Source organism: Gossypium arboreum, chromosome 13, assembly GCF_025698485.1.
Source record: "Gossypium arboreum isolate Shixiya-1 chromosome 13, ASM2569848v2, whole genome shotgun sequence".
Lineage (NCBI taxonomy): Eukaryota > Viridiplantae > Streptophyta > Magnoliopsida > Malvales > Malvaceae > Gossypium > Gossypium arboreum.
Genome location: NC_069082.1, coordinates 85593115 through 85601888, shown reverse-complemented (window position 1 = coordinate 85601888; position 8774 = coordinate 85593115). Strand labels below are relative to the sequence as shown.

The window sequence follows — 8774 nt, the reverse complement described above, 5'->3', positions numbered from 1 at the left end:
CATGTATGATGAATCCCCCGAACTTAGAGTTTTGGAGAGTGATCGGTTTGAGAGTGGAGGAGGATACTCCAGCAGTCGTAGAGGTTCATTAGGCCATAAGTCCTGTACCAAAGGAGTATTATATCTAGTGGTAGCTATGGTCGTGGTCGAGCAGGACATGGCAGTCGTAGAGAACCTTCCCTAGTCAAGTTGTAGTTCCTATGTGATGATGAGCTTAGGAGTTCTATATAACTATGATAAAATCAGGAACTTTTTAGGAGATATTAGAATGTATAAGGATTCAAAAATAAATAACCGAAATAAAGAATAAAAATAAAATTCTAAAATCTAATAAAACTAATAGAAATAGTTTCAATAATAAGTAAAAACAAAAAATAATAAATAAATATTTCTAAACATCTTCATCGCTGGATGGTTAGCGAGGCGGGACTGGTGATGAGATGGGAAGGTGCTGACAACTCTGCTGTAGAGTAGCATCAATGTTGTCAAATTGTTGAAAACATTGAAGCTCAAATCGGGTGAGGTGCTCAGAGATGTTAGCATATGAAGCTGCCACATGAACTGGACGAGAGGGTAGTGGTGGCTGAGAATAGGGATCAAGGAGTGGAGAAGGGGAGATTTCGGCTAGGGCTTTTGAAAGGAAGAAGAAAATGAACAATGATTTGCTTATATAGGGGAGGGCCACACAGCCTAGGGCCACGCCCGTGTACTTATGAGGGTGAACCTGTGTGTTTCGAATTTTGCAATTTTAGGTCGTGCTTGGCTATTCTCCCATGCCCGTGTGTCTTGGGCGTGTGTGGTACACGGCCATATCGCACGATCGTGCCTAACATTGTTCGCTTCTCTCCCGCCCATGTTAAGGTACCACGCCCGTGTATTGTTATCCACGGCTTAACGGCACGGGCGTGTCTCACGCCCGTGTCGAAGAAACAGAATCGAGCATTGTCCCTGGCACGCCCATGGGTTTCCATTCCCACGCCTATGTCTGGATAAAGTTCACCCACGGCCATGCCGCACGGCTGTAGGGATTTATCGCATCCCGTGTTTTGGGGAAATATTTACCCTATTTTTTGCATAGCCGTGTTTCCTTCCGTGTTGGGCACACTGCCTTAAGTACGGCAGTGTTACTGGCCGTGTGGTGCTAGGAACCTATGCTTCAAATACTCTGTTACTGACCTAAATTTTTAAAACATGAATTTAAAATAATTTAAAATGGTTAGTACTCGGGTTGCCTCCCGAGAAGAGCTTATTTACAGTCTAAGCTAGACTTACCTCTCCGTTGATTTATCATGGTGGTTTAAGGAGTTCATACTCCTCGTTCCTACTGTCAATCTTAAAATAAGGTTTTAATCGGGTGTTGTTTACCTTAAAAGTGCCGAACTTGGGATGAGTCACCTCAACTATACCGAATGGGAAAATACTAAGTACCATAAGAGGGATTTGCTCATTTGGTGTGGTAGTGACAATGTGGGGATCTGTGACATCCAGTAAGACTTTATCTCCAACCTAAAGTTGATTAGGAGATGTATCGGGCTTGTTCTAGAGTAGTTTCAATTTATCATATGTTCTCGATTTGTGTGCTCGCCATTCATCTAGCTCTGCTATTTGAAGCCTTCGTTCCTCATGGGTGTCTTTGTTCTCTACATGATAGTAGTGCACTGTCTCTGTTGTTTTGGTTCGAAGGGGTTCTTACAAGGACGATTGAGTATTAGTTTTATCATCGATAGGTTTTATAGCATTATCTTGAGTTTTAGAGGTTTTGACTGAGTCGCGTGCTTGAAGTGTTACTATGTCGCCACCTGCACGAAGTGTTGGCTCTCCTATGCCTACATTAATAATGGTTCTGGCAGTTGCTAAAAAAGGTCGTCCTAAAATTAAAGGTACCTCGTTATCCTTATCCATATCTAAGACGACAAAGTCTACTGGGTAAATAAATTTATCAATTTTAATGAGAACATCTTCAATAATACCCTTAGGAAATCTAACTATTTTGTCAGCCAATTGTATGCTCATCCTATTCTGTTTGGGTTTACCAAGGCCTAGTGGTTTAAAGATTTTATATGGCATAACATTTATACTTGCCCCTAGATCAGCTAAAGCATTATTCATAGATAAACCACCAATTAAGCAAGGAATTGTAAAACTCCCTGGATCTTTCAATTTGTTAGGTAGCTTATTCTTTAGAATAGCTGAGCAGACTGCATTGAGTTCCACATGCAATGTAACGTCTAATTTTCTTTTATTGGTCAAAAGTTTCTTTAAGAATTTTGCTCAGTTGGGCATCTGCGAAAGAACTTCAATAATGGGTAAGTTAATATATAATTTTTTTAAGAGTTTGACAAACTTACTAAATTGTTATTTTGTTCTGTCTTTCGTCATCACTTTAGGATATGGCACACAAGGTTCATGATTCGTACTTACCTGTTTGGGATTATTATTGTTTACCTCTTCTCGTCCTTTGTTCATCGCGTTTTCTTGTTGTATTTTTGGCTTGGGTGCAATGAGTACGTCCTTATTTTGAGTGCTAATTGCATTGATGTGTTCCCTCGGATTAGGTTCAGTAATACTTGGTAAGCTACCTTGTGGTCGTTTGGAGATTAGTTTGGATAGCTGGCCTATCTGAGTTTCGAGTCCTTGGATTGATGCTTGTTGATTCTTAAGTGCTGCCTCGGTATTTTGAAAACGGGTTTCTGACACTGAGATGAATTTAGAAAGCATCTCTTCAAGGTTTGGTTTCTTCTCTTGTTGATAAGGTGGCTGTTGAAAACCCTGAGAATTTTGTAGCTTTTGATTCCCTTGACCACCCCAGGAGAAATTTGGGTGGTTCGTCCTGTCACATCCTGATTTTTCGGATTTATTCGTGGTTTGCAATATTTTATAAAGACTTTAAAATTTTGTATTTGGATGTGAAATTAATATTTTGAGTAAGTAAATGGGTTTGTGGAAGGCCCATGAGTTGGCCAAAACCTGTTGAATTTTTGAAATTTTGGACTTTGGAGTTAGGGGTTACGGCTAGGAGGCCTTAAGTAGAGTTGTGGGTAAATTGCATCACAAAAGAGCCTTGGTAAAGTGGCAAGGGTGGCGCCACTAGGCTCCTAGAAAAGTGGCGTGTGGAGCTTTGGGGAAGGCAAGGGATCGATTCCTGTGTTGGCAAATGGATGCATTTATTTTTAAGTGTAGGAGGGGTAAGTGTTGGAGTTCGGTGGATTCGCTAGAGGAGAGTTGGATCGGTTTAAATGCTTGGATTAATGAGTGATAAGGGAGAGATTTAAGGGATTGGGATGAGGCTAGGAGTTAGCGAATGGTGGGAATTGAAGAGGGAAAATCGGCGGGGGTATTAGGTTAGTATTTGGCACTTAGGGTGTTGAGTGGTGCCGTTTTCTTACCTTTTGCACCTTAGGATTGTTTTTTTCTCTCTTCTTCCTCTCTAGCCGAAACTACCACCTCCCCTATTCTTCTTTTTCTATTTTTCTTCTTCACAACTATTCATCATACCTGCTATTCATCAATACTGTTGCCGAATCCATAAAAGCCAAAATCTTGTGATCACTGCTTGTGCCGATTTCTTCAAAGCCAGGTTTTTCTATGTTCTTTTGTTTTATTAAATCTATGATTATCTTATCTTAATCCTAGACACCTGACGGCAATTCTTCTTCAAGGTCATAGCCTCATACCTCCATCTCCTTCACCACCCAAAAGCCGAAAGTACCACTGGTTTAGGGGCTTATTGTCGAAACTTCTTCAAACCCTTGGATTCGGGTTTTACCATTGTTCTAAGGTTAGATCTGCACCGGATTGCGAGGAAATCAAGTAGGAGTAAGGGGTAAGTACTTATCATCTCAGATCTGTTCTTATTTTACGATGTTAAGAAAAGTCGAAATCCCTAAAAATTAGGGAGGCTGTCGATTTGAGCATAAGGCTTTAAGGGTTGTAACTGATGTTTTCTCTCGGTGATTAGAGTCTTCTTAAGCGTTGGATCAAAAGCGTGAATCATTGGAGCAATCGGATTCGGAGCTAGCTATCGTTTTTGGCAAAGAAGGTAAGGTTTCAAAGGCTTTTAGGGATATGGTTTGAGCATGGATGCGTAAGTTTTGGGGTTTAGTGATTATGGTTTGTAAATAAAACAGTGCTAATCAATTGTAAGACATCGAAGGGATCTTGGTAGCGATCGTCATGAATCGGTGTGTACCGAACACCCTTCCTTAGTTCAATTGGCAAAAATTTGAAATGCCGAAATTCCGGCATTTCATAGGCTTGTGAGTATGCGAATGCTCTCAAGACATAGAGTAAATGTTAGATCTAGCACCGCAAAGTGGTAAGGAGGTTCGTGTGACATTTTAGCATATTTCGAAAAAAGGGGCCTCGATGGGCCAAAGCTGGGCCCAATGGGCTTACGGACCAATATGGGTAAGAGGTGGGCAAAGTAGCCTGTCAGTTAGATGGGAGAATCAAATTGCATATGATTGTTAAGAATTCTGGAATAACGTGTGTACTTGTGTAAGTCGAAATTACCCTAAAGAGCAAAATTGCGAAATACCCCTAGGGTTTAAATTGGTTAAAGCGCATGATTGATTAATCTGTATTTTACATGATATGCATTTATTAATATCATTGCATGGGATTGGGGTATTGATGGAGGAAATCTTGAATGTGGTTCATCCACGTCTTGGAGGCTTTGCCTCAATCGATCGATAATTGAGCGGCGTTCTTTGCAAGCTGTGGAGTGTGAAATTTGGGTGGGTTGAGATATTCCCCACATGGAGTGTAGGGTGATGCAGGCGGTGTAGCGGTTGGTGGGTTGAGTAGTCTCCCCATTTGGGCTTGCATTCATTCTTGATATTGTTACATATGTTCTTGAAGCGGGCCTATGGGCCATCTTGTTATGTTCAAAAGGGCTAAGGCCTTGCTCTTGTGATACGAAGGGGCTTTGTTCTACTATGTCTTGTTATCTGAATAGGGCTTAGGCCCAATGGGCTCGAGCTGATTTGGGCTTTGGATGGGTTTACAGATATACTGAGTTTTCCCAAACTCACCCTTCCTCTTCCATCCTTGCGGTGAGCCCTAGTTGGTGGACTTGGAGTGGCGGGATTGAGTGGCCATGAAGATTGATTGCCGATTTTAAATAAATTTAGCATTTAATTTGGATTATTTTATTGTGCTCAAAGTTGTAATAAGGCCGCTCTTTTTAATTAATTTTATTTTGGGGATTATTAAACTGGTTAGCACTAGGGTTCGTTTTATAAAACTACTTGTTTAAAAGATCACGATGGCGTGCAAAGTTTCCATAAAGTAAACGTTTTTCAAGAAAATAAATGTTTTCAACAAGCGTTTTCAACCTTAATCAATTTCTTAAAATGAGACATAACCAAGCGGTTTCTCCAAATCATACGAGATGTTAGAGTGTGGCAATGGCGGCGTGCATGTCTAGGATTGGATCCGAAGGGAGCTTGGTACTTAGCGATCAAGCGGACTCACCTCCTCTCCTTCCGGTTTCCTACCTGGTGCACGGCTTCCGTTCACTTTAACCTACTTTTAAAAGTGTCTTTTACAATCACCAACTAAGTTTTTCCAAACTAAGTAATACGGAATGTTTTGAACGCTTCGATGTGGCTCATCAGATCCGGTCATAACGTCTAGGCCGGGTTTGGGTGTTACACGTCCAACCTGCATTATAGGTATTACTATATGGGTTATTTGGAGATTGGAAGTTATTGTTACCCATATAGTTGACTTGTTCTTCTTTAGTTGTAGGATTGAAGGATTGGTATTCTATATGTACACCTCTGCCACTTGAGTCACACCTCATTACTAGATGTACCTGTGTAGAACCAAGTAAGCCGTCAATCTTTTTATTAAGAAGTTCTACCTGATTAGAGACCATGGTGACTGAATCGATGTTATACACGCCGGCTGTTTTTGTTGGCTTAGTCCTCATAACTTGCCACTGATAGTTATTCAGTGACATTTCCTCTATAAATTCATAGCCATCTTTTGCTGTTTTATTAATGATGGTTCCGCCAGCAGCTGCGTCAACCATTTGCCGAGTTGAAGGATTCAAGCTATTGTGGAATGTTTGTACTTGAAGCCAAAGCGGTAACCCATAGTGAGGGCACTGTCTTAGTAAGTCCTTGTATCTCTCTCATGCATCGTAAAGTGTTTCTAAATCCATCTGCACAAAAGAAGAGATATCATTACGTAATTTAGTTGTTTTAGCTGGCGAAAAATATTTTAGTAAAAATTTCTCGGTCATTTGTTCCCAAGTAGTGATAGACCCTTGTGGTAATGAGTTCAACCACTATTTAGCTTTGTTTCTTAGTGAAAAGGGAAATAACCAAAGACGAATAACATCATCAGAAACGCCATTGATTTTGAATGTATCGCAAAATTCCAGGAAATTTGCTAAGTGAGCGTTGGGATCTTCATCCTGCAAACCATCAAACTGAACAAACTGTTGTATCATTTGAATAGTGTTAGGTTTTAATTCAAAAGTATTTGCGACTCTGATGAGTCTAACTATGCTAGATTAGGTTCTGTTAAAGAAGGTTTAGCATAATCATACATAGTACATGGAGCAGGATTTTGATTAGCAGCAATTGAAGGAGGTAGCTGATTGCCTTGGTTTTCAACCATCTCGTTGGTTGGGGTTTCAGTATCGTTTTCTCGCTCGTTCTCTGTGTATCGTGAGCTACGCCTTATTTCTCTTTGATTTTTGTGAATTGTACGATCGATTTCTTTGTCAAAAAGTAATGGTCCCGACAGGATTCTTCTAGTCATAAACTTTAAAAACCTGCCAAGAGAGAGAAAAAGTGAATTAATAAATAATAAAATAAAATAAAATTGCAAGAAAAATAAATGGCTAAAGTAATAAAAATTTAGTGTTCCTAATATTTCAGCTCCCCAGCAACGGCGCCAAAAACTTGATCGCGTGATTCGTAACAAGTAATAAATATTTATAATGAAGATCAAACCTAGACTAACTATTATCACAACGAAAAGGTAAGCGCACCTGCCGAACAATAGTATAGTAATGGCAAGACCGGGATATCGTACCCAAGGGAACCAAAAGTACTAGTAATAACTATCTTTTTATTATCTAGCCTAAGAATAAAAGGGTTTGTTTTAATTAACTAATTATTTAAACTAAGAACGCACAGAAAAAAGAATTGGGGAATTGCTTTTGGGAAAATCGATTGACTTGAGACAATACCTAAGGAAAAATCCACCTAGACTTTACTTGTTATTCTGGCTTCGAATCGGACGATTTATTCATTCAACTTGTTCTGTAGAGATCCCTAAGTTATGTTATTATCCCTATTCAAGACTAATAACGTCTAATCCCTAGATTGAATAACCAATAATTTTCTCTAATTAACACTCTAGGGTTGCATTAACTCGATCTATGGATCCCCTTATTAGGTTTCACCCTAATCCGGCAAAATCTTGTCACCCTATTTCTAGGCGTGCAATCAACTCCGCTTAATTATGACAAATGTACTCTTAGACAGGGTCTATTCCTCCTCTGAATAAGAGTATGTCTTGAATCAGTATCCTGGGATATCAAAACAAGAATTAAGTACACATAATTAAGAACAAGTTAAATATTTATCATACGATTCAGAAAGCAATAACAAGATTCGTCTTAGGTTTCATTCCCCTTAGGTATTTAGGGGATTTAGTTCATAACTAAATAAGAAAACATCTCAGAAGAATAAAGAATGCAAAACATAAAGAAAACCCAAAACTCTTGAAGGGGAATTGTAGAGAGATCTTCAGTCTTGATGATGAATCCAGCTTCTGAGATGGATCAATCGACTTCCTTGGGGTAATTCCTTACCCCTCTTCTCCGTCTCCCCTTTTCTCCTCCTCTAGTGCGTATTTATAGGTTTTGGAAAGCCTAGAAACCCTTCAAAGTGGCCTTTTCTGAATTGGACCTCACTTGGGATTAGCAGGGGCACGCCCGTGTGACACAGTCGTGTGACGTGATTGTCAGGCCGTGTTCGATCTGTTAAATTGCACACGGCCGTGTGGGTCAATGGTCAGGCCGTGTGAATCGTGAAAGCCTTGGTCAACACCCTCGAAAGACACGGGCATGTGAGCTGTCCGTGTGCCAAGGCTTAGGCCATGTCATCTTTTCGATTTTGTCCGTTTTGTCCCTTTTTGGCTCGTTTTTGGCTCCTTTTGACTCTTGGTGCTCTTCTGAGTACAAAACATGAAAGTAAAGCATTAGGATCATCGAATTCACCAATTCTAATGGGAATCATCTATAAAATGCATTAAACATGGGGTAAAAATATGTATAATTTACGGTTTATCAAACACTTATACACAACCAAAACATGATGCCAAAATAAGTCAAATCACATGGCTTAACTTATACACAAAAGTACCAAATCCATAATCTCAAGTAACCATAATTATCACCATTAAGAGTAGCCTATACATTCCATATTTACAATAATCCACGAGTTCAAAAGTACTAATTGAAAAATGGATAGTGTGATGTGAAACTCCGAGTTGTCTGAAACAAGCAAACTAACAAACCTCTATAAAACATAGAAAAAGAAACTGAGTAAGTTGTATATATTAGTAAGCTCGTATAATTTAGAATTAAACTTACCATTTATATCAAATCAGTACGCATAATTAAGATAAACTCCATACAAATTTCCAAATGCCTAACATAAGCATTCATCTATAGGGTAGTCAAATTAATACATGAAATCATCTATTATCACAATTCAATACTCAATATATATTGTATTCCATATTTCATT

The 8774-nt window shown here is 39.3% G+C and overlaps 1 non-coding gene across 1 annotated transcript; it reads left to right on the top strand.

Moving 5' to 3' along the window:
• The first annotated feature begins 6095 nt into the window (after positions 1 to 6095).
• Positions 6096 to 6202, top strand: LOC128287630 (small nucleolar RNA R71). The gene has a single exon (XR_008278329.1). It is a non-coding gene; the product is annotated as a small nucleolar RNA R71 (small nucleolar RNA).
• The last annotated feature ends 2572 nt before the right edge of the window (positions 6203 to 8774 follow it).